Raw genomic sequence first — 27,028 nt, 5'->3', positions numbered from 1 at the left:
CCTAGGGTAACAAAGGCAGCAGGATGTATGTCTAAAACAAGAATCCATCTCTTGCATGAACAGATAACAGTGTAGTAAAGTGAACAGTGTTTGTGAACAGATGCTGAAAATCATTAAGCATGCTTGAATGCTTCATTATTAGAAAGTTCTACATTTCTCACCATGTTTTCTTTCTTCAGGTAATCACAAGTTCCTGTTTGCTCACTTTATCAGCTAAATGATAGGTATTTCCTAACCAGTATTTCTCCTTCCATGCCATTATCCCCTTTTGCTTTGTTATTTTTCTTGCAATTACTCTACTTTTCTATCATTAAGGCTTAGTTTATTACTATTTCTAGTATTAATTTCCATAAAAGGATTTGACAATTTATTTTCATATGAATAACTCTGTATATATAACATTCATTGAAAATTACATTAGGGACAAAAAAGGAATTATCTGAAGAATAGGAAACAGCAAAATTTCATGAAGCTGAATAAAGGTATGTGTCTTAAAGGATCAATTTCTGAGTAAAGCTCTGGACTTGAATTCGCATTCTATAAATTTCCAGAAATTGTTTGTCAATTCAAGTCAGTGTCAGAAGAAAGTAAACATATTATTTACCACAGAAATACATCAAAGTATCCTAAATAGCAAGTGAATCTCCATAACTTTGTATTCTGTCACACAGTGATAGAAACTTAAGCATGTCATCTAAATGTAACCTACACTTGATTTTCAGTGTTTTAGTTTACAAAAAATGTTAAAATTATGTCAAAATACACTGAAAATACTCTTGTTATCATAATCAATATTACAATAATGAAAAACGTGATTTTCATTGGTCAAAGCCACTAAATTATTAGTGTATTTTCTCAGCTTAATACAATTTGGGCATTTTAAATAGCTGTTTACTCCAATAATTATATTATTTTGTTTTGGGGGTTTCCTGCATTGGTTTTCAGTATATCAATCATTTATAAAGTTTACAGTTTTTCATTGTAGTGTTAAATGACACCTCAGATTTAATTAGCGCACACTGATCCAAATTTATAGAAAAATATTTTGATTTTTCTACATAAAGAGAGACATCAAACCATAGCAATCTGTTTATCACAGACCCTTCAACACAGAAGCTCTGGTCTAACAACATTGGGTACTTCAATAATGTTGCAAGTATGCATGAGTTTGGTGGAAGTCTTACATTTTCAACAAATATAATGAATAATTTAACGGAAATTTTAGTTAATAGGGTCAACAGCATGTATGATGCCCAAAATACAGAAATTAATCTCAGACCACACTTTTACTGTCCTTTCAAATTGATGAGGCATTTTGAAATCTACAAAGAGAGTCCTCAAATTTAAAGTCAAGATCTGAATACATTTGTCTGTAATTTTAAAACTGTCTTGAGAAATAACAGATTCTTCTATAATTGCAAAAAATACTACTTTTAATATAATAACAAAATAGGTCTTTGATACAGGAATTTAAAGAAAACAATGTGCAAAATTTCAGATGCTAACAACTAATAGGAAGAAAGGTGCCAAGATGTTGCAATTCCAGCATCTGAATTAAAAACAGCACTAAGTTTAGATGTACATATTTTTTAAGACTTTTCAGCATGTAAGTTTTTGTCCTATAGCCCTTTTAATGAGGCATTCCAGATTCATATAGAGAGGGATAGACAGAGCAGAAAGAGGAAGTAGACTAAACTGTAATTACCCTTATTCATAAAAAAGAAATAAAATAAAAGGAATAAAAAGGAATTAAATATATGCTCTTTTCTAAGCCCTTTTTTTTATTTCTTCATTAAATATACATGTGAAGATCTTTCTAGTTTTGAACACAGTCTGAAAAGAATTATTGCAGTCCTGAAAAAATTGTGGAGGATCAGTTTATTAGATTGCTGAAGAGTTTAGAAGTACACGAAGTACATATGTGCCCTGAAGAAATTTTATTATATTAAGTGTCTTTGATAGATAAAAAAGACCTGATTTGTATTTCAATGAGTAAGATTTGTCTTTTAATCGATGAATACAACTGCTATACACATTCCCTGAGGCAGTAATTGCCACAGAGAAGCACTTTCTAGCCAAGGAAAAAATTTTAGCAAGGATGTATCATGTTGATGTTATGAACACTTGTATTAGATTTTATCAGTAAGTTTGTCATATAACACAGTTATGATACAGTTTGCATATTATTAGATTAAAGCAGCACATGCTTTAATTCATAGGAATAACAAAAGACTCTACAATTATGGACAAATCTATTTTTAGTATTTGAAAGGCACATCAGACCACAAATGTTTGTACCTCTCCTGAGCCTTCTTCACAGAGGCAGTGTTCTACAAGAAACAATTCCTGTCAGTCAGGTATTCTGAACAGATTTTTTATGGTTATTTTCCAAAAGGTTTAGCTACTGTGTTTGAATACTGTCATGATAAATTTTGCAAAGCAAGAGAAATATTAATTTACTAGCTTTACTCAAGGCCAGTCCTTTATCCTGTACATGAAATCATGCCACTTTCACCAAATGAAAAGTTGATTTTCCCTTCCAATAAAAACTTAATGTCCACTTTGCAAAACCATTAGCTTTGTTGTTCATATGCTAGCAACTGTTAGTATTGGCTAGATCATTGGAACACAGTAAAAAACAGTTGGCTTTTAAGTAAAATTTGATATTATAGCAGATAATATTCCCCTCCTTTCTTCCACTACAGAAACAAATTAGCTGAGTATCTTTTGTTACTTGAGTCTCCACCTAAGTAAATTGCCCTTGACTGAATATCACAGTTAATAACATATGGTCATCTCATGACCTCTATTGCAGCAAAGCAGTTTATCAAAGTCTTGTTTTATGTTGATATGCTGTTCTTTTCAACCTTTACATACAGTCTATTAAGATCCTTCTCAGAAATCTAAGCTTAGTGTTTCAACATGTAATTTCCATGAACTTCTTTCTTCAAAGGTAGATCTAATTACACTCATATTTAACTTTGGAATCACTGAGGTAATTTATGATGATAAAGTGTGAAACAATTAAAACCATCTTAATGGTACTACCAAAAGCTTAATGATATGAACAGCAGAACTATAGATTCCCTTCAAGTCTAAGAAAAATGTTTATTTAGTGTATCTAAAGGGGTTTTCAGGACTTGAACTGTATCATTTTCTTTACTTTTGTATAGGTAACCTAGTGTGTCATGCACAGAAAGCAAATGCAGTTGATTTTTTTATAACCCGTTTAAAAAGCTGATTGTGCTGCATTGATAGTATAATCCTCTAGGGAAGTGAATCCTGCTGGACAGTCTGTTTTTTGTTGCAATTTGCTTTACAGTTTTCTTTCTTTTATGCCCTCAAAGCTAACAATATTTTAAGTGCAGTAGAAAAACTTCAGAAATATTGTGATTTTGTAGAAGGATTAATTTTAGCAAGAACTTCCACTGGCTGTATCCTTGAAAATTTTTCAGCCTATTTTCAATCCTAAACTCAGGGTGAGGAAAAAATGAATAACACAAATATTCAAATGAAGGCAAAACCGCAGGACAGAAGAGTGCACTTAAGAAAGAAGATGGAGAAGTAAGGTGTAAGGAATTAGGACAGCATGATAGGCAAGGAGGTAATTAGGGGTCTGCAATACAGAGATAGGCAGAAGGTGATAGAAAGGGCAAAAGCTAACATAATACGTCAGGTGAAGAATGTTATATATACAAGAAAGATGGAGCAAAAAGATGAACTTGCACAAATATCTGCTGACTCACATGAATGTGTCAGCACTCAAAAGGCAAAAAAATTTGAACTAGATAAAAAGTAAAATACAGATCTAAAAAGTTATTTTGGTTTATTTTATTTTATGCAGTGAGAAAGATCAGATTAGGTGAACTAGAAGTAAGTACACTTCTTCCTTTCTGAGATGCACACTTTTTACTTACTGATGCTCAGACTTCACTTCTTTTCTTCTTTTTAAAGGGGCTATATTTTATGTGCTACTTAATTCATAAACCTGCATTTTTATGATCTATGATGAGACATAACTAATACATTCTAACAATCTTCTTTTTCTGGTAGTAGTGTTAACCAGTGCACTAGGAGAGTTTAGTTTTATTCAGTACTCTATGCAGCTCTCCCAAGTCATTTTGATAGATGTAGCTGCAAGGTGTAAGTGGGTCTGAAATTATTTAGGCCCAATTACCTGTGCATTGGGAGCCACTTATTTTAAATTAGGTGATTCTGTTTCATCACATCCCCTAGATAGTGCAAGGATATTACACTAGGAAGATCAAAGACTGTTATGAGGCTAAGTATGAAACAGCCCAAATAATAAGCAAAGCATGAAGTTTCCATGTTCTGTCCTTCATACTTGACTGAAATAAAATTGAGCCTCTCATTTGGTAGTAGAAATGGGTTCTCAATTACCAAAGAAAGGACAATATGAAGGGGATTAAAATATTTTGAAAACATTAAACAAAATTAAATACCCAAGTACATAAAGCTGAATCAATAGATTTTTTTGAGGCTAAATACATTAACTATATAAATACTAGCATCAGAAGTATAAGGAATGTTTGGATTGCATGACTTCAACAGACACTCTACAAGCAATTTCTGACTGACAGTCTGCTCCAGAAATTTGACATAAATTGTAATGTGCCTGGGAATTATACATAGAAACCGATATGGCAAAAAGAGACAAATATGAAGTGTTTTGTCCAAAATCATGAAGCAGGTGATTGCTGCCATAGCAAAGGCTTATTGCTCTGAAAGAACAGAAGCACAATAAAAAATATTATCATGGGTTTGACTTAAACACACAGTTAATATAATCATTGTAACATTACAATAACATGTAACCAGTAGCTATTGTTAGTGTTACAACCTTTTGTAACAGTTGAGCATAAATATATTTAAAATTTCCATAGTCCCAAAGGAGAAAAAGGAAATGTGTTGTTGTATAAAAAGGGAACAGGAAAATGCAGTAATATGTGTAAGATTGAGCAGGTGAATAGCTGACTGATTCAGGTAAAATGATTCAGAAGAATGAGCAAGACAGATGTCTGGAGAAAACAAGACAAGTCCTGATTACAAAAATAAAATTAAGAACAAATGCTAAGAAAAAATAAGATCACTACTTTTTCTTTTGTTTTTAAAAATGACCAAGAAATATAGGAGATGACGACATCATAATTTGTGGAAAATAAAATTACTATAATGATATAGTTTGGAAAACCCACATCAGTCATCTTAGATGGAGTAGATGTCTATTATTCACATGACCAAATACTAAGAAATGCATATTTTTTTATATTTTCTTTTGACTTGACTGAAATTGTTTCAGGCTTGCTGTGATTTTGTATTTTAATTGCCTTATAAGATAGCAACTTAAAAAGACAACAAACAAACTAAATGGTCTGACTTTGCCATTATAGTACTTCTATTTTATCTTCAGAGTATCTGAACTGAAGGTCAAAAACCAAAAAAGATGGAAGATGCCTAGGATCAATTTTAAGTAGTTGTGCTGTAGAAAAAAATAAAAACTGACTACATGTCCTGTTTCCCCATCAAAAGTCAGAACTCATTTTTAGTAGTCACTTTTAACTATGTCATGTTTTGAATGATTTTCTAACTTCTTTAACTTCTGTTTTTTGTATACAAAATTATAAAATTACCACTGGTGGATCAACATGAGGGGAAAACTGAAACTTGAAATTAATTTAAAAGTATTTTAAGATGTTTGCTCATGAAATTAATCTATAATGTCCAATAATTTAGAATCTTTATGTATTCCTTCATTCTGGGACTCTCAGAGTTTGGAAAGGACTTTAAAGGTCATCTGGTTCTGATCCCCCTGCCAGGGCTAAAGTCACTGACCATGTTGCTAAAAGCCCTATCCAGCCTGGCCTTGAACACTTCCAGGGATGGGGCTTCCACAACTTCTCTGGGTGACCTATTCTATTGTGTCACCAGTGAAGACTTTATTCCTAATATCTAATCTAAACCTACTCTATGTTGGTTTAAAGCCATTCCCCCTTCTCCTATCACTATATATCCTTGTGACAAGTCCCTCTCCAGCCTTCTTGTAGGTCTATAGGTGCTGGAACACTGACATGAGATCTCCCTCAAGGTTCTTTTCTGCAGGCTGAACACTCCCAACCAGCTCAGCTTGTTTCACATAAGAGCTGCTCCAGCCCTCTGATCCTATTTGTAGCCCTCCTCTGGACTCACCCTAACATGTTGATGTCCCACCTGTGCTGAGGACCCCAGAGCTGAGCACAGTGTCTGGGGTCACACTTCAGCTGGTGTCTGACAAGAGTTGAGTAGAGGGGCAGGATCACCTCCCTCCATTTGCTCTTCCGTTAGTGCAGCCCAGGACATGGCTGGTTTTCTGGGTTGCAAGTGCACGTTGTCAGATCACGTAGAGATGCCAACATCCACAAATACCAATACCCTGAGCTCCTTCTTTCAGGGCCACTCTCAATCCATCCTCCCCTGAGACTCTATTTGTAACTCCCTGACTCCCGTGCAGGACTCTGCATTTGGACTCTTTGACGTTCATGAGGTTTATACAGGGCCACGTCTCAGGTCCCATCAAGGTCCCTGTGGATGACATCCCTTCCCTCCACACAGTTTGGTGTTGGAAAATTTGCCAAGGACACAGTCAATGCCACTGTCCAAGTCACCAGCAAAGATATTAAAAAAGCACTGATCCAAATACCAATCTCTTAAGAATGGTATATGCAATTTTATCATATTTTATTCTCTTCACTCCACTTTTGTTCTCAAATTCAGCCTAAAAAGTTTTGAAAACTCAAACACGTCCATATTAACTCATGCAATGAATGAAGGCAACTTTTCCCTATTCCTGAAACTGTGACTTTACATAGCTGTATGGGAAGAGAGAATAGAAGACAAAGAATCAGTAGGAAATCTCTTTGAAAGTTGTGTATCTTATAACACCAATTCCTCAGAAACAGCTTCAGAAGAGATATCATCCATGTCAACTAGCTAACATTTTTAATCACAGACACTCACATTTCAGAATTTTCTACTTGCCGTTTGGGTTTTCCAAAATCTTCAGACAAAATTTCATAGGAATTAATGTAGAGATGCCTTAGATTTTGGTTAATCCATGCATTCTAGGAAAAAATTAAATATGATATGTCTGTCCAAACGACATGAATTTTATGTTTGTTAGAAAGATAAAAAAGCTAATGGTACAATCATAATTTCTAACATTTTTAATAATTATTTAGACAAAGCTATAGTGTAGTGGATCAGGAACTTTGCAGGATATGACAAGTTACATAATTATGTTACATAAGTTACTTGATTATGATTTAGGAGACTAGAACTGCAATCTTAATACATCAGAGAAGAATAATTTCAGATGGTATACATGCAATTTAATGCTTAAAGTTTATACCCTTGGGTAGAAAAAGTCCTCAAAAATATATTATCTAACAAGAGGAAGGGGTTCATGCTGTTAAAAAACCCAACCGCAATTCTTAATGGAGTCTTCAGTGATGAAATCAATTTTACATTACAATATAGATCTCAGAAATTGCTATTTAAGCTTGGTTCCCTTAACATGTGTTATATAAGCATAAAAATAATTATACTACTGATAAAAGATTATGGAGATGACCTAGATACTGAGGAATTAATTTTTTGTCCTGTGTCAAAGGATTAACTTTAAAGCATTTCAACACAAAATCAGCAGCTACAACTGTGCTTTAGCAGGAGATATCCTTCAACAGTAACTCTAAATGGAAACAGACAACCACCTTTGTCTCACAGGTGGAAGTTTCTGCCTAAAATGATACATTATTTCACTCACTAAACAGAAATAGAGTATCTAAAAACCATATCAAAATTATTATCAATTGCTAATATTTAATATTTTGTAAATAGAGTTTAATAGAAGAATTTAAAGTTTTGGAAATTATGATTTAGCCAAAGTGCTTCCTTTTCATTACACTGTCAAAGGTCCAGAAGCATAAATTCTTTCTTTCAGGATTTTTGTACTGTGATATCTAGTGGGTTTGTGCTATATATGCACATACATCTTTTGCATACCTATATATATCTATATACGTATATATATGCAACTATACTGAAACCACTAAAATACTTGTTTTCCTTCATTTCATATACCCAAAAAGAAGACATTGCATTTCAGAGAAAAGCATTTGAAATACAGAACCACCATTCTCTGTGAGTTATGTCAAACAAATTTCTTTCTGCTTAAGGAGCCTCTAGGGCAAAGAGAATGTCAGAAAGCCTCAAGAATGGAATAGAATGTAGAATAAGAAACCTAAGTAAAATGTGTGGATTCATAATCACATTACATGCAATTCTGGTCACCAAAAGAAAGACATGGTTCAACAAAAGAAGCTAGAAATGATAAAGAATGGAAGCTAGAAATGATAAAGAATGGATGCTGGAAGAGAATGTTGATAAAAATCTGGGAGCATTCACCTGAATAATAAAAGGAAAGGGCTGAATGAGGACACATACATAATTATGGAATCTGACACAATTTTATTTCTTTGAAAATTAAAAAGGTGCTCCTTGCACTCCAGTTTTCATTCAGTAGCAGTCTAAAAGAAACAACATTTATTTTTTTTCTTATTCAACTCCAGAATTAATTGCCATTGGATGTCACAGACCTAACGGGCCTCAGTTGAATTAGACACTTATTAATAAAAAAGTCCATCAAGGGCTATTCAAAAAGAATGCAATAATCTCTGTTGAAGAAGTATTAAGACAAAGACTGTAAGAACCTGGAAAGGTACAATGTGGGGAGTATATCTGCCTTGTACCTCTACCTTTGTCCTTCAGTGACAATATTCTACAGAGAGTAAAACTTGTCTCCCAGTTGTAGAAGCTGAATTAGCTCCTTTTCCATTACATCTGATCTATAAGAGCACATCTCATTCTAGAAAGATTCTTAAAAAAGATGGTATTATTTTATAGAGATATGACATTTGTTTCAGTACGTGACATAGGCCAGTTTTCAGTTTATGAATTAATATTAAATCAGCTTCATATAAATATAACTAAAATACTGGAAACAGCAATGAGACAAGAAAATGGACAGCAACAGCAGCAGTCCTAATCACAACAGTGTATAGAAGAGGGCAAAATGCTCACAGAGTCTGACCAGTGCCACATGGCTTTCCAAGACAAAGAGCACTCCAGGCTTCCTGCACTCCCTTCCTTCTTGGGAGTGAGAATCCCTTATTTTCACCCCCTGGAGATGGCATGAGTGGTGTAGAATAACAACTTAGGTGCACCCACCATCTCCAGCTCCACACCCTCCCATTCACCACAAGAAAATTAACTCTGTCCTGGCCAAAATTAGGACAATATCCCATTACAAAATACATGTTCTGTAAAAATGCACGTTCTGTAAAAAACTGTAGGTCATTGAAAATACCTTTCAATGACCTACAGTTAAATCCTGTATTGTTTGTCATGCCAAGTCAGCAATGGACTGCCATAGTATTTACAGTCACAATTTTTTTTTCAGATATTCATTAAGCTATTTAAATTCCATGCTCCTTCTTTGTCTTCCTCATATCTAGAGACTTTCACAAGGGATTTCTTATGTTTAGGTACCCATGAAATTTTAATGGTATTACATGGGTGCTAGTCTTAGCTGTCTCAGGTCTGAAGATTGTGAATTGAGGACAAACATCAAAAAGATATATTCATCATTCTGCAATGTTGATAGGGGGCAGAATTATTCTCTTTTCAACATATTGCTTCTTATCTGCTTTTTGTACTTATATTATTTAGTTCTATTAGGTTGAGCTGTTCTTGGTTTTTTGTATTTCTGTTCCCTATTTCAACATAAGCTATGTATCTCAAAACTTCTCATTCCTAATACTCACAAAAATGATGGGAACTATTCAGATGAGGTATGTGGTGAATAATTTTAAGTGACTGTTAGGTTTAGTTGCTCATCATGAATTAGTTTTTATTAATAAAATTTAGCAGGTGCTAAGCTACTTGTCCTATTATTTTAATTTTATTATTTTTAAAGTTATTTTTCCCATTTTTATGTTTTTATATTTTACTTTTTTGTAAGGGTATGTGGAACATTCTAAACATTATTTTACCTATTAAAGGACTATTTTGTATTAAAAAAAATTACAAAAAGCAAAGAAACAGAGAAATTAGAGACACTGAAATTAAGAAGCAGGTGATAATGCAGCAATAACAAAAACCTAAATTCTTCAGCCACTGACTGATGGGACACAAAACAAATCATTACCCAGACACAGCCTTGGAAGGGCCAACATGACTTAGTACTTGATGAGAATACAAACGTGATTATCACAATATTAAGAGGTAGTTAAGGAGTCTTGAAGGACTGTAACAAACTTCTTATGTGACAGCCAATCACAAAATTTATTATGAGATGTTTGGTGAAAGGACCAAAGATGAGGAAGGGCTCGAATTGGGGTGGGCTGAGCAGGGAGAAGGATATGAAAACACAAAGACATAAAGCAATTCTCTTCATGTGAGCAGATATGAGCCAGCACCAAGCCTTATGCTGATAACTGAAGTATTATCAAATCCTTTTCTTAACTATTTTTCCTTTGTAATCTTGGTGCTATGTGTGAGCTATGCAAGGTCTAACTGCAGGAAACTAGAGAAGAAGTAATGGCTCACATGGGCTGCAATCTTGGAGCCAACAGCTGGTGAGGCCAGGGTGTGTGGTATTTGTGTGCAAGCGAGAGGTTTGAATGGCAGTAATTGGGAAGACTTGGACAATTCTATACTTTCCCCAGTGAACTGAGTCCTGGATGCATGTGCATATTTGGTTTATGTGAGAAGCTGTTGAGAGCAGGGGTGATCTGCAGGGGTGGTTGGTGTGCAAAGACATTAGGAGTTCCAGACACCTTTGAGAGGACCTGCTGAGAGTGCCTGTAGCACCTCTGTCATTACATAACTAAGAAAGAATAAGAACCTTATGGAAAAGAAAGAAATGGAAACTACAGGATTTAATAGAATTTTATTTTGCTAAGCACTCATACAAAACCAGTTTGGGCTTGTTTTCATCTTCTTTAATCATGAGATCCTAACTTTGATGTATGGAAAAGTTAAATCCAGTTTATACTATGTCACTTACTGCTGTGGGAGCAGGATTTCTGCCTACAGGTCTTTATTATGGAAGGACTAAGCATGTTCTAAGGGGTTTGCTTCCTGCCAATTTATTTCACACATTTCTTTGCCTGTGCAATTGCTTTCAGCATTTGCATCTGCTGGAAAACCTGTTCCAGTGTGCCTGACCATGGCAGGTGGGGTTAGGACTACATGATCTTTAAAGTCACTTTAAAACCCAAACCATCCTGTGCTATGATTCTATGAACATTTGTTCAAGAAAACTAAAAAAAATTAAAATTCCACGTTCTGTTGGTTGCAGGTTCTTAAACTTAATTTAATTGGCAATAGCTTGAGGTCTACAGGTAGGAATGTACTGCATCCAAAATCACAGTCTATAAACTGTTATGGAAAAAAATGGCATTCTTCTCCAAGTACTGCTGTGAAATTTTGTTCAGTTGCTCTAAAATTCACTGTCCATATGGATAGGAAATGAAAGTAAAATTACCTTTGTGCCTTGCTATTCCAACATACTCAAGTATGTGCAAATGACAAAAACTTTCACACAACTACCCTACAGTACATGAAAATTCTGAAGATATTTTTATCATTTGTATTGATATAAATTGATGATACTTTTAAAATCAGGACTAAAAAAATACTGTAATTATGGAAGTAGCATGAAAAATGTGTAAAAATTCTATTGTGAAAAATTTTCATTATCAAATATTTCAGTATTACAAAAAAATTAATTCTCATTTGTTGAAGTGCTCAAAATTTATTAAATAATTTTCAATATTACTCTTTCAAGGGTAAATGAGGGTAAGACAGAATCTTGTTGGTTGCAGTTTAAACCCTAGATTCTTTTTTCATTTCCCATTCCAGGGCTAAAATATATTTTTATATATAGATATTTATGACTAGATGTATAGCTCACATTTATCAACTGGAAAACATGTCCTTATGAGTATTTTTCACCAGGAAACATAAGTCAGCAGAGGATGGAAAAACAGAATTGAAATATTTGAAAGTATATGGTGCAAGGTAAATGCAGTTTAATACCTTACTGAACAGGTTAAAAATATTTATGGCTAGGAAAAAAAAAATCAATTTGGAGCACAAATATATTTCTTATTGTAGTTTCTTTACAAAAATACTACTATTTTGCAATAAAAAAAAAGTAAAAATTTTTGTCTGTTAAAAATTTGTTGTTAAAATTTGGAGTCTTAACAGTTATGCAAATGTTGCTAACATACTGTTCTCTTTAGGCTTTGTATTTACCATTTCTCAAAAATTTACATGTCAGAAAAAAAAAAAAAGCTCATGCTGAAAATAATAAATAAATAAAACCAGCAACAATTTCTTTTAACAATGGAGATTCCAAATTAACACAGTACACATTTTCCATTAAAACCCCAGATTCTATCACCTTTCACAGGAAGTAAACGGTTCCATACCTTAATGAGAAGGGAATAGATACTGAAGAGCTAACCTTATTTTACACTTGTGTATGCTCTGCTTTGCATCTTCAATCCTTTTGCTAGTGGTGCCGATTTTTATGGAACACTGGAGAGAGAGAGAGAGAGGCATATTTGTCAGAAAAATCAATGCCAGTTTTCTTATACAACAAATTGCTGTTGAGGAATGCCACTAAATATGTTTTACTGCCTGCTCCTGAAGTGGCATCTCTGAAAAAAAGGACATTTCTACATCTTATTCTTTACTTTAATGTACTGACTTATAGGAAGAAGCATATATGACTGAGCAAACGTTACAGAGGTGCATTCTTGGTGCATTGACTACAATGAAGTTGCTTCTTACAATATAATTAATAGCAACAGGACAAAGAGAAACACCCAGTTCTCTCTTGAGGTCCTAAAAAATCACAGTCTTGTTTCCAGAAGGAATACAGTGATTATTCAAAAGTGTAGTCAGATTTTGTAGGGTTACCAGGGGAATGAGCCATGATAAGTTCTGAGTATATTTGAATCCTGCTAAATTCGACCATTTTTTCTTTACTGACACCACTCTCTTCTCCTCTTTCTTGCTGCTCTCTCCTCTGCTTACACAAGTGCACACTTACAGGCTCCAGATCAGACCAATTTTCCTCTTCTGTTACTAGAACCTCTCTGGATTTCCCAGCATTTATAAGCAAGGAAATGAAGATAATACAAAAGGTCAATGGGCACCAGAAGAAGTTCTGTGATGAAACTTTTTCTTCCTGATGGTGACAAACCCTAGATCAGGCTACTCAAAAAAATGTGATGAAACTTTTTCTTCCTGATGGTGACAAACCCTAGATCAGGTTACTCAGAAAAATTTGGTGAGGTTTCAGGATCTCAATTTCTGGAGGTGCTTAGAACTCACCTAGACAGGGTCCTGAGCACCTGCTTCAGATAAACCCAGTCTGAGGAGGAGGTTAGATTAGATGACTCCAGAGCCCTTATAACAAATTAGCCTATCATCCTATCAATAAAAAACCAAAATATTCCTCTTAATTTTGGGCTACCTGTTTACCTTATTTCAAGTTTTTCTATGGATCTTTTCTTTGTAAGAACATTCAGTAAAAACCGAGTTTATCAAAACTGCAAAGAAAACTTTGTGCTTCTCAAATTATCAGATCTTACTAATTTGAACTTACTATTTTTTTCTCAATGTATGCACAATAGTCATATACATGATAATTTCTCAGTCTGGTACATCTCTAGATGATATCCTTCCAAAAAAATTATATCCTCGCTGAGCTTATCTTGTAGGACAATATTTCTTCTTTACTTTCAAAAGTCTTTTGAAAACCTGACTCAATTCTTCTGAGACTCTCAGCAGGCTTGGCAAGCGTAGGAAATAATTCAGGAACAAAGTAGTAGAGGCAAATTGTTTAAGGCAATTAGAAAAAAGGGAAGGAAAGAAGTGGTACAATTAGGCCCTGAAAGAAGTGGTACAGTTAGGCCCCCAGAATAATATTGTTGTCATGGTCTTTTTTTCTCCCATCTTTCCAATATTTTAATAAAATTGGATGTTTGAAACTTGTAGAATCCTTTTTTTGTTTTTTTTTTTCACAAGGTTTAACTTCAGATTAGTCTTGGCTTTATTAGCCCTGTCCCTACAGGACAGGACAATATTTTTAGACTTCTGAGTCACCTGCCCCTGCTTTGGAATCTTGCATCTTACTTCATACATCTGAGTTCAGTCAGGAACTTCTTGCTCATTAACACAGGTCTCCCGCTGCCTTTGTTTGAATTCTAGAAGTTTTCTTCAAATGCCTGTGAAGTTTTATTCATAACACAAATTTTAGGAAAATGGAAAGGAAATGCATACAGAAAAAGATAAAACAAAAAAAAAAATTCCAACACCGACAAATGACTGGAAAGTGCTACAAAGCACTGCCAGATTCAGTTAACTGCCCACACAGTCAGTAACTGTATCTTAGAAAACAACTTGCTATTAATTTTCAGGAGACTGGAGAAAAAAACCACAGCTATTATGAAACAAACAGACAAAAACAACCACTAGTATAAGCTTGCTAAGTAATTCTTTTGATTGTTTTTGTTCCACTGATGTTAAGCCCTAAGTTTCTTTAATGTTTCTTGATCTTTTGTGATGTGGAAGCCTGAACTTGTATATAAAAATCTTATCATTGGTCACAATTTTTTCATCAATGTTACATTCTTTTCCCAGTTGTTGATTGCAGACTTGCTTATTTTCAGCATTTTTATGATCTATCATGAATTGCCAGTACAAACCTACTGCTATATCTGAAATATGTTCTGCTTCTCTTTGGCACGAAAGCAGAAGAGCACTTTATGAAATTTATGCTAACAAGGCTTAGATTCAGGTGCAAAATGTTTAATACAAATGTATCTGAAGTGAATTCCATTATTAAAGTAAACATGTTTCTTCACACTAATAATTTCTTTTTTTAATCATCTCAGAATTAGGGACACAGTCAGACTATATGAGGTCAATATTATTGCAATAAACAGACAGTAGTAATTCAGATTATTAGCCACTTAACTATAACAGAGCTGCATGTCCTTGTTTGGTTACACATCCCACTGGATAAAACACATTGATTTACTATTCCCTCATGAGACACTTGAATTTGGCATACAGGTAGCAAATGCATAAAATTATTTTAATTCTCAATCACAACACTGAAAAAGCTAGCATTGCTACATACTAAACTGTTGAAATTTGGGGTAAAATTATGGAACTTTCATAAATATGTAACATTCAAAAATAAAAATCAAAATTACTAGAAACTGAAACCAAATTCACCACAGTTCATTTACTACTGCAGGTAGGAAACACATAAAGAAAAGTACTTAGGTTTACTTCTCTTGCATAAAACAATGGTTAAATTTGCTTACTGTTGTAGTAAAAAATCTCTTACTCCAATGGATTGAACACATTGATAGAATTCTCCCTGAGACCACTCTTTTTTAACTGAGTATTTTCTCCTCTTCCAGCCTTTCCCTTTATCAAAAATACTTCAGATCCTTAATCATATTTGTGGTCCTGTCCTGGACTTGCTCCAGTATATACATCTTTCCTGTATTAGGAAACCCAGAACTAGACACTGTATTCCAGCTTTGCAGAGGAAAGCAGAGGGAAAGATACAGAAGTACACTTGCATTCCATAGCCTCCAGGGAGTAAAAATGATAAAAATGAGAAATTTCATAATTTTGATTTATCATTATGTTGTTTTTCATGAGTTGCCCTCTTTAAAAGCTCTCAGCCTTTTCATTCCCATTTCATTCTACTTACACCTCTAGCTTCACTGCCCCCTGTGTAGAACATCTTTTTGGAAATCTACTCTAGCAATAAAATTAAGGCACTGATTCAGTTTAAAAATAACTCTGCATTGAGAGTGGAAAGAGGTAGTATTTACATGTCATGGAATATTACTATGTGGCTTTGCAAGTTGTTGTGCAGTGGCCAAAAGGAGGCAAATCTCTGTGCAAGGCTAGGAACGTCTTCAGAGACTGACAACAGCTTCATCACAGAAGAAAACTGCTTTCTGGAATACTGCTCCAAGAAATAATTCTTCTGCAGGAAGGCTCTGCCTAGATACATAACATATATTCGCATCCCAGTTTTCTATATTTTCTGTCAGCTACTTGCCTACACAGGCTGTGCTGTTTGCATTTATTTCTGTTTTCAAATCTAGTAACCATTTCCTTAACAGAACCTATGACTGAGGAAAAATTAGTCTTAAGTTTCCCTGTTATTATGACTGGTAGTACCAACCTTTTGACATAAGTTACATGTAACAGGAATGTTAAATGAGCCTACTGGTTTAGTCTCCAAGGAGTGCTCAGAGTCAGCAGAGTCAAAGTCAGCGAGTCTAAGCTGGAAGCCATGGGAAGTGGTTTGGCCAGAGATGGGAAGTGGTTTGGCCAGAGATGTCTCTCTAGACATAAGTTAGCAAGCAAAAAATTTATAGGAGGGCAAGAGTCTAAATCCATCACTTGAGCTAACTGGAAAGGTATATTGTAGGAGAAGGTAGAAGAATCCTAAAAACATTTAAAAGAAACAGGATTCCCATAGAAGAGCCTCTCACAGGAAAGAAGAGAGGCCCAAGGTAGCATTTTCCAAGATCAGCAAAGCAAAGTTAGGATTCAGTTATGGTTATCTAGATTGCAGTAGTTTCTCTTGCTTTATAGTTACTGAAACCAGAGATTACTTACTTCCTTATATGGGGCAAAAAAGACAAAAAATATATTTTCATCAGGTCTTAAATGAATCCTGTTTTGAATATAAAATGCATTGTGCTTTAAATAAATTTTAAAAAAAAGCCACCAAAAAAACCCCACCCAACCCCCTCCTACTTACAGAAATATATGAGGAAATAACTTCAAGATATATGTTTTTAACACAGTTCTTTCACATAAAATGGGATTTTATGTCAGTAAAAGACTCTGAGGCAAAGAACAAATTCTTCACTGTAGAAATTGAGAGTAGGAATGATAAAATTTATTAAAGGCAGATCTGTAAAAAATTTTTTTCATGCCTTATCTCTTAAAATATTTTATTTTTCCAAATAGTTTATAGTATTGAATCACCACAGAATGGTTTGGATTGGAAGCAAGACTACAGACCCTCTAGCTCAAAGCCCCCTGTCATGGGCAGGAACATCTTTTACTGCACCAGGTTGCTCAGAAATCCATTCAACCTGACTTGGAACACATCCGGGGATGGGACATCCATGGCTTCTCTGAGCAACCTGTTTAAATGTTTCACCACCCTCACAGTAAAGAATTTCTTCCTAATATCACATCTAAATTTATTCTTCCTGTTTAAAGCCATTAGCCCTTGTCCTATGAACACTACTACATGCTCCTGTAAAAAGTATATCTAAAAGCAAATAGAAATTTATAACCAATCATTCTCTCTTGGTTGAGAATAACAATCAGGTTGTGAGAAAAAATACCTGGACATTTTAATTTGCCAGTAAAATTAGGGTACTAACACACTGTGGAAATAAAAGGCTTGAATAAAGCTTAAAATGCTCAAATGAAAATTGAAAGTGCCTATTCATTTTTTTCCCCTCACCTTTACATTGAATTTCAAAATCAGACATGGTTCAGGCTCATAACCCAGTTCATAGGCAGCTATATTCCTCTTCAACTTCCTTATTTTTGATTAAATTCACTCATTATCACATTCAGTTTCTTTTTCATAACTAAAATATTTATCAACATTTTGATAGCCTTTAACTGCCTCAATGAAGGACAGGCCACAGTGTTACTGTCAATGTATCTATGTTTATTTTTAAGTGTCAGATTAGACACCTAACAATGACTGAAAGATTATTTTTGACTTTCTCTGTTTGTTACATAAAAAAATTGTCCAAATACCATTCTGTTATCTGTGCATTCCTTCTGACATAGAATTACATGCTAAATGACATAAATGCAAATTAAAAAAATCAAAATATTTATGAAATCATCATATTGCTGGAATTCAATGAAATAAGAGTGTTCAGTCTTTTGATTTTTGGAAACATGTTAAATAAACAGACCAGAGTGATGAGAGTTCCTTATTAAGTTGGTGAATTACATTTGCTACTGCTACTATCTATAAGAATATTTCTTATGATCAGGAAAGGAGGAGAAGATAAAATAAATCCTAATGTATTCCAAAATCTAGTTGAATTGAAATATCACCTTTAAATGTTCATGATTTTTTCTCTATTCTCAAGATAGATAATAAAAAGATAACAAAACCACACATCCCCACAAAACAAACCCCAAACCCACAAAAAATCTAAGAACACAATCAAAACAAGCAACTTCAGTCTAAGAGAAAATTTTTGATAAAATCACCACAGCTTCATGAAGGCCAAACTAATTCTGTGGTAAGTCAGACCTGAAGAGTAGATGGTAAGATCTTTATCAATTGACACCTCAGAACACTAAGAATATTGTGCATTTCCTAGAGATTATTTTTATATCTTATTATTTTATTGTATCAAGCCAGTACATTGTGACTGGGACATCATCCCCTAGCTAGGACTACTGTTGAACTGATGGCTACATAACAGATGTATTTGATCATTCTGAACTGGGATTCACAGGCAAATTACCAGGTGGTAAAAATTTGAATGGATCTAATTAATTTTTTCGGTATATACCTTCTAAACATGTGATGAATTTTCAGATAAACTCATCCTAAGCATTTTCCTTATGTTACAATCCACAGCATCTATCAGATACTGCCAGTAGCTAAGAAACTTCTTATAACTAGAAGTATTAGCCCAAAATGTTCTATTCCTGTTAAACTGTAGGAAAGTGGCTTACTTTCCTATATAAATTTGAATATACATTTCCCTATAACATGTTTCATGTGGGAAAAAAAAAAATCAGCTCATTGAATCCTTCTGTCCTGCTCACCACTCACACTTCTGTGCTGTAAGATTAGTGCTAGTCATTTCTATTTAATAATTCCCACAGTTTAATTCTTATCTTTGCTGTGGAGTCATTCCTGCCTTGTGACAGCATGGTCCTTTTTCTTTGAATAGCACTCTACATAATATTTTCCAGAGAATGCTGGGCTTCCTAGATAAATTGACTTGAAAATGAGACAAATTAATTTTGATTATTATTTGTTTATTTTTTCCTGTTGTTCCTTACTTGCGACTTTACTTTCTAACCAAATTTGCTTTCTCACTCTGGCAAGCTTGAGTATCCATAGCCAAGAAAGGAAAAGAAAATAAAATTTCTGCAATTTTTAGGTATAAATCAAAAAGAATCCCTTTCTTAGACCAAAGGGAAAAAAAAAGAGTTCAATGTAAATAGCACAATTGCTATAGGAAGGACAAGTTTGGACATTAACATAGTAGTATACTCAACTAATTTTAGTACATCTATCATTATATTTTTTAGCTCATGTGCAAGATTGGTAAGTATTCTAATAATCTACATTTGGGCTAAAAAATTCACTTTATGAAAGCAGCTCTTGGATTTTCAGTTCAGGATGCTTAGGCTGCATCAAATTCAGCAGTTTCATCTGTTACAAGCTAGCAGCAAGAAGGCCACAACATAAATGTACATCTTCAGGATTAATTGATGATCCAAGTACTGAGGTGGGATAGAGCTATAGATTCCTTTCTGCTTCTCATTTGTCTATCCCTTTCCTTCCTGCCTTAACAAATATTGCCTGTTGCATATATCATATACTGGAATAACAAATCTTGTCTACCATTACAGTTAGATGACAAATGTCTCTACTTATGCATTTCACATATGCCAAAGTATGTGCTCTTTGTGAGCAAAGCAGTCTTTGATCAGGAAAGACATCCTTGCTGCATCCCACAATATGGGTTATGGTGGCTAGAAATAAAGCCAGATGGGCAAAAAAAGCTGGTTGTGCAAAATAAACTCAAAATCAGCACAGGTCAAATAATTTTGTACCATCAATATTTCACAGTGCTCTACAATTCATTTATCTAAATGCTAGATACAAATTTAAGTAACAGGAACCATTCCTAAAATCTTTCATTTAGAACCTTGATGTCAATGGAAATTAATAGGCTATTACAAATATGGTGCTTGCTGGATCACAGACTATTTCTGATTTGGGTCAGAAGTTACCATCTTGAACTTAATAAAAAGAATGCCAGAAAAAAAGAACTAGTTTAGCATGTTCATGAGAGAATATTTCTTTGTAGACAAAATTAGTCAGTACAATTTTCATGCCTTTCACTGGGAGTCAGTATAACATCCCTTCATATAGCCTTTTTCTCCTCTTACTTGAAGGTAGATGATATTTGTAATTCATGGGCGCTATTATATCCTGGATAGATCAATCTACACGTGATTTACTATTTATTTCAAACACTCTCTACCCACTATATCATATCTAGTGGTTTTCTTAGTTATTTGGCACATCTTGCTTGAGATGCGAGTTTGATTTTTTTCAAAGTGCTTGGATCATTTCTATTTAGTCACTTGGCTGCTTCTTATAATCTCCCACACTTTTTTAATCTCTCTCATGTACTTTGTAAACACCTCTGGCTGCCTCACTTATGGTGAATAACAGCTATGTCCCTCCCCCATTCCAAATCTTTTTCCAAACTCTATCTTTTCCTGTCAGGATTTCTAATCTTCTCTCAAAAGTTTCTCAGTTTACTCCAACTTGTCTTAGAGCTCCCCTTGCTGTTGGATGCTGTTATGAGGCAGGGAAGCTTAAACAAAAATTGGCAGCTGATACAGGCAGCATTCAAATAGCAGTTTACAGTATTTTGATGGTATTATATAATCCAGAATGATAGAGCAAATTGGGCAAATTTTGATTTTCACTAAGAACTGCTAAATAGTGCAAAGTTTGTTTATGACAGCCACAATTTTTGAAGAAAACAGTAGTTTACAATATAAGTTTTCTTCAGAAATATATAGAAACACAAGTATTTCTATCAAAAGATGATGCTTATGAAAAATATTTCTCTTGCTTTCAAAATAATTATTTTCCTACTTCAAAAGTATTAATGTTACCAATATGAACTAAAGCTACAACAAAAAAAAAGTAATTTAATAGATAAACTGAAAAATCATCATTCAATTAACAATAAATTTGCAGACACAATAAATGAAAAATTAAAAATCTAGACTAGTATTATGGTGAGTTCTATACATCTTTCAGAGACTTAAGTTCCATTTCTTATACAATGGTCTGTAATTCATTAATCACTTAAGTATTATTCTTGATCAAAAGGCTACTAAAAATGTAACATCTTAAGTTTTAAATACAGTTTTTTAAAACTGAAAATGTATATATTTTTAAAATAACCTATTCTTTGTCTTCATAAAGTGTTATAAAAGGTTATTATTGCATATTTTTTAAATTAAATAACGGGTGTCTAAAAATACCATTGGCACGTGTGACTAAATATAATTTATATTGCTTTTGTAAATATTAAGCCAAAAACCTTCTCTACTAAGTGACACAGGATTCTAAATACAATAATTCAAGAAGAATTAGTCATATTTGAAATAATAAAAAATCTTGATTTATGGATCTAATAATTGTTTATGTAAATATTATCATATGCTGTTTCTAACAGTATCATAAGAGGATTTGTGGTTTTCTAATCACTGATACAATAATAATGACTACAGCATTAATGGGAGGAATTTTTAATTTATAATCCTTATAAATGAGAGTTTACATTTACATGCCGAGTGTGAAATACTGAGACTGAGTTTTTTGATGGAAACTGCAAGAAGGTTGTTGTAACTTGTTGGAGAGTATGGCAGTAAAAAAACCAAAACACTTGAAATTTCATTATCTATTTATGAATAGTGAAACTTTCAAAACTATGGTGTTTTTTCCACACAAAATAGAAAATTAAATCTTCTGCATTAGAGACTACAGGAAAAGGGGAGAAACAGAAACCCCAAAACACTCTCAGTGCTGATGACAAACCATTTGAGAATCAAACTTATCTGAGGATCTGGGGTACAGAGAGATGCCATAAAACATAGAACACACTATGTAGTAGATAGAATATAGTACATAGAAGAAAATTATGGTTATAATTATATTCAATAGATTGGCCTTGTAAGATATTTTTAGCAGTGCTTTCGATCTGCTTGGGATTTTCTCCATCTACACCACTATCTGGCACTGAATAAAAAAAAAAAAAACAAAAAAACAAACACCTGGTTTTTTCTATCCCTACAAAATGTTACCCAAACCCAAGAAGAACCAACCAAACAAAATATAGGATAATATTGCTTGTCATACTTCATTCATATATTGTGGATATAAATGTATTTTCATTTATCTGCCCCTCACCTACTTTGAAAAGATGTTTAATTCCTTGTTGCTGTCTGTCAGAGTAAAGAAACATAAGCAAAAAGGCCCTGCAGTATGAAATTACCTGGGCTTTCTAGTAAAATGGTAAAAAAGTTCCACTAAAGACTTGAGAAACAAAACCATCTCACTTCCCACCAAGGTTTTACTTTTCCAGTAATAATCAGACTTGACCCAATTCTTTTTTTTATTTGGAAAACAAAAAGTTTTTTGACTAGAAAAACACACTAACATCTTCTGACTCATTAAATGAATGCATTCCTAAAATTGTATGATGGCTATAGCTGGTTTTTATATTTTTTTCAACATTAAATTTTTTTTCTTCTTTTTTAAAGGCCTTCTCAGCATTTCATTCAACCAACTTTTCTCTTTTTATTCTTTTCTTTCTTCTAATTTGTTTCTGAATTGTCTCCATCTGAAAACGATTTTGAAACACATAATTTTGGTAGATCTTTTTAGGTGGCATGAATTTCATATAATTTCCTGGGGCATTATTAGTTGTTGCTGCTGTCATTGTTATCTCATTGGCAGTTTCTCATTTCTAGTTGCTCAACCCAGCTGCTGGTGGTTGAGGTCTATGGAGAAATGAGCTCCATCCTGAGTTTCTGAAGTTCTGGTCTTATTCATGCAAGGGAGCAAAAGGATCGGCTAACTACACTGTCACTCAAAAAGAAACCCTGTTTAAATGCATCACAGAAAGATATCAAGTCATTTTACTGCAAGGTGAAGCCATAAAAAAATTTAGGTCTTAATAGTCAAGCCATTATTTTTGTCTCTGATCTTAATCTATTTTCCCTAGTTACACAGTCCATTCTTTCCAAGATCTCTCACAGATCTTAATAATAACAACCATAATTAATATAATCAAGTGATAAATAAAAGCATTGGCCAGAGTTTTAAATACTTTTATTTATTATGAATTATAAAAGGCATAAGACAAAAAGTAATATAAGCATGCTAAGGTTCTTTCTAACAGCAGGAGGACTGGGTGAGTTCCTCAATTAAGCCCATAGCAGAAAAGCAGAAAATGCTGAAATATTGAGTTTAGTGTCTAGTTCCTACTTCAGGATTGCACTCTGTGCAGGATGCATTGCTGTACTCCAACAAAGAACAAAAAAGAAAAACCAACAGGTCCAGTAGGCATGGTGTGTAGGATAGATCCATTCCTTGCGTTGTGGCTGAAAGCTGACAATTCTACATCACACTGTGTGTGTTGATTGAAAATAGAATGGATCTTCTCAGGAGGAAAATTCTGGGCTGTGCTCTAGACATGAGATGAGAGGGGGTGAAGTGTGCAGGAAATTCAGCAGTACTCAGACATTTGCTGTCAGTACTCCTGTTTTCAACACCTGGAATCTAAATCAGTGGTGCCATGTTAAAGGAACTTTTTCTAGGAGATGCAAGAATAGAGTGGAATGAGCAATGGCTTAAAGCATGTCTTTCAGAAATTGAAATGTTCAGATACTTATTCTTCCAGAGCTACTCACCTGGATTCATTATCCTAATGAAGCTGTACTTCATAAGTAATAGGAAGGACACTAATATGCTGGAGAGATGTGGGGAGCCTAATTTATAATAAAAAAATCTCTCATACAAGAATTTTAACTGGCACAATCTCTTAATGAAAACTCCATTGAGACGCTTTCTTTGTCTCTCTGGGTTTGATTATTTTGATAAAAAACCTATTACCTGTGCAGTGCAAAAAAATCTTCTTGTCTATACAAAATTGTGTAGACACCACTTACAGGAAAATGGGTTTGTTTGAGAGACAAATTCTCAATGTTCATATGCAAAAACAATTTTGAAATAATTTAAAACATTAGAAATACAACATAAATGGTCTTGATTTGCTGCCAAATGCACACTCTTGAGATTAAATTAAACCTATTTGACCTGAAAGCGTTAATTCAGTAATACCTGGAAGGAAAATAGGAAGGAATACCTAAGACTGCTGTAAACTCTTCATAGTGATTTATGTTATTGAGGACACATAGAATTCATGAAGGGAATTGTCAAAAGCAGGGGTGGAGTTGGGGGGAAAAGAGAAAGAAAGACAACAGTAACACAATAAATCGACCCTCTGGCTAGATATAACTCTATTAATTGCAGGCACTCTTACATTAAACTGTTTCCAACCTCCTGCTGATGAAACCTCTCAAAATAATTTCACCCTTTGACAGCTTAAATTATGATCTTCCCACTCTATAAAAGTGTTTGACACATTTGTACCAAGTATTTAAATGACATGAAAAAAAAAATTCTGTTTTACATGCACCTGTTCTTGAAATACAATTAGATTTCTTTTTCTTTCTTTTCACAAACATAAACCGATTTTATATGTATCTTTACTTATATAAATGCTTATTTATCTGGAACACACAGTGGCAGCTAAAACTATTTTAAAATTTCAGATACAAACCCCTTAAAATTTCAGTTGTAAGTTTCTTATCATTTTTCTCAAACCTTTTGTTTGTGGCAGAAAATTCTCTTACCCTTTGTTTAAAGACGATTGTAAAAATACTAAAAATTAATCTCGTCCTGTTTGGTAACAGCACTAATTAAAAACACAAAAACATTAAAAATGTACTTACCTGAATAGATGGACATGTTGAAAAGATCAACAAATGACAGTAGATGTGCATTTTTTCTCTGAATTTTACTCTGGATATTACTCAAGAATTTAGAATATAGCTTTTTTCATCTTACCAAGGAATACTGAAACATCAGGGAACATTTAACCTGTTGTTAGCCTAAACTTCTGTGACCAAAAAAATATATTTGCTACAAAGATATTTTTTGTAAATTCACTCTCATCTCTTAAACGTACTAGAAAATAAACAAATTGTTCTATTCTTTCAAATAAGAATTTTTAAACTAGATGCTACATAGCGCATTTGTGATATAATTCAGAATGTATAATTAAAAATATCAAGACTTAAACTAGAGCAGTTTCTCTGGTGACAATATAGTGATACTGCAACACTAATGACTCCATGGTTCTAAAATTATTTGATGTTTCAAAGAGTAACAAATGTGTGTAGACAATTGCACGTAAGAGAGGCCGCAATTAATAAGTCACACATTTTGTGTAGTATGCCTAATGAGACCATTAACAGCATGGAAGTGTGTAACCAGTGAGGGAGAGCAGGCCTCTTCAACGTGTCTTTAAAGTCCCCTGGGCATCACTCACATGTGCCAGACATTGAAACTGATGAACCTTTTGCTCCTCTAACACCTGCACAAAGTAATAGCTTAAGATGCTATGTGAAAAACAGGATTTCATCTGCCAAACATGATCTAAGTTGAGATATTAATTACTCCTTTGGGAACTGGGTATAGTAAATGCTCACATGAATACATAAACATGATTTTTCAGATACAAAGCTAGTTGAATTTGCTGAGCTTGTATAAACAATCAAGATATGAGCAAAACTGTTCCACTTCAAGATAGATTTTTAGGTCTTTGGTTATAATTTGTTGAAAATGTATCATGTGAAATTCACTCATTTTAAATTCATAAATCTGCTTGCTAATTGTTGAATCAGAATTTATTTCCCTTGTAAAAAAGTGCAAAGCATTGTGATTTATCATCTGAAGACATCTACTTGTTTTCATCATCAGTTATATATGATTAATTTAAAATAATGAGCTCATATACGATATCTAGAATTTTTGCCTGAAACCAAGAATGATAGTGAATTTGAATTCTTCAATTCAGTCTTTTAAAATTTGTATTATATAACCACACTTCTTACTGCCAGTTTAAATTTTATATTTGGATTTCATTTTTGTAGAATTATCCAAATTAAGTCTAAAATAAGATATCAGTCAACTTCTATAAATTAGAAGGTGATTATTCTTTAAATCTACATATTTCAAATTGTATTTCATGGTATACTAATTTTCTTAGATAACTTTTTTTCATACAAGGAATAAAGTTATTTGATCTAAAAGATAATCTGAGATTTGTAAATATTCAGACACAAGTATTTTACTAGCAATTTCACTTGAGAACATCAGCTGGAAGACAGCTAGAAGGCAATCCCCACATATTCACATTCTCTCCCAGCTAGTTACACTCATTCCTAATAAATTGAAAAGTATTCTTTGATTTGAAAATACCCTAACAGTGTGTCCACCTTATTTGAATGTGTGTTTGGAGGATGCAAACATCCTGACTATTTCAAATACATTGACCCTGCAGTGAGGATGTGTGTACATATGTTGAAAGGGTGTATTTAGTTTACATGAGCTGATTTTCAGTTTTGTAAAGCTATGTCAGAGACATTTAGTATTTTAATGTGAGAAATCAAAGGCAACGTACAAATTAAAAATGAACTGAAGAAAATACCATTCTCAGAAAAAGGTGTCATATACTAGAAGAAATTAGAGTGAATTAAAGTGAACAAAGGTATAGTCATAATTTATACTGATGAATAATTGTTATCTTTATTCTCAACAAACAGAGATTGACAGGGATTTTGAGTCATAAAATTGATTTGTTTTGCAATGATCAGGGGAGATCATGGATAATATTCCGAACTGAAAATAATTTATTCTTAATTGTGTGAAGAGTTTCATAGGATAGAGTATAACTTGGAAACTGAAAGATAATCA

The 27,028-nt window shown here is 33.6% G+C and overlaps 1 long non-coding RNA gene across 2 annotated transcripts in view; it reads right to left on the bottom strand.

The window, feature by feature from the left end:
• Positions 1-27,028, bottom strand: part of LOC143693850 (uncharacterized) — a 254,812-nt gene that overhangs the window by 39,494 nt on the left and 188,290 nt on the right. For both annotated transcript variants that reach the window (XR_013181833.1, XR_013181834.1), the window contains exon 3: positions 12,587-12,660. This is a non-coding gene — a long non-coding RNA (uncharacterized LOC143693850). The remainder of the gene's footprint in view (positions 1-12,586; positions 12,661-27,028) is intronic.

Source organism: Agelaius phoeniceus, chromosome 4 (genome assembly GCF_051311805.1).
Source record: "Agelaius phoeniceus isolate bAgePho1 chromosome 4, bAgePho1.hap1, whole genome shotgun sequence".
NCBI classification, from domain to species: Eukaryota; Metazoa; Chordata; class Aves; order Passeriformes; family Icteridae; genus Agelaius; species Agelaius phoeniceus.
This window is presented reverse-complemented; position numbering and strand designations above follow the sequence as displayed.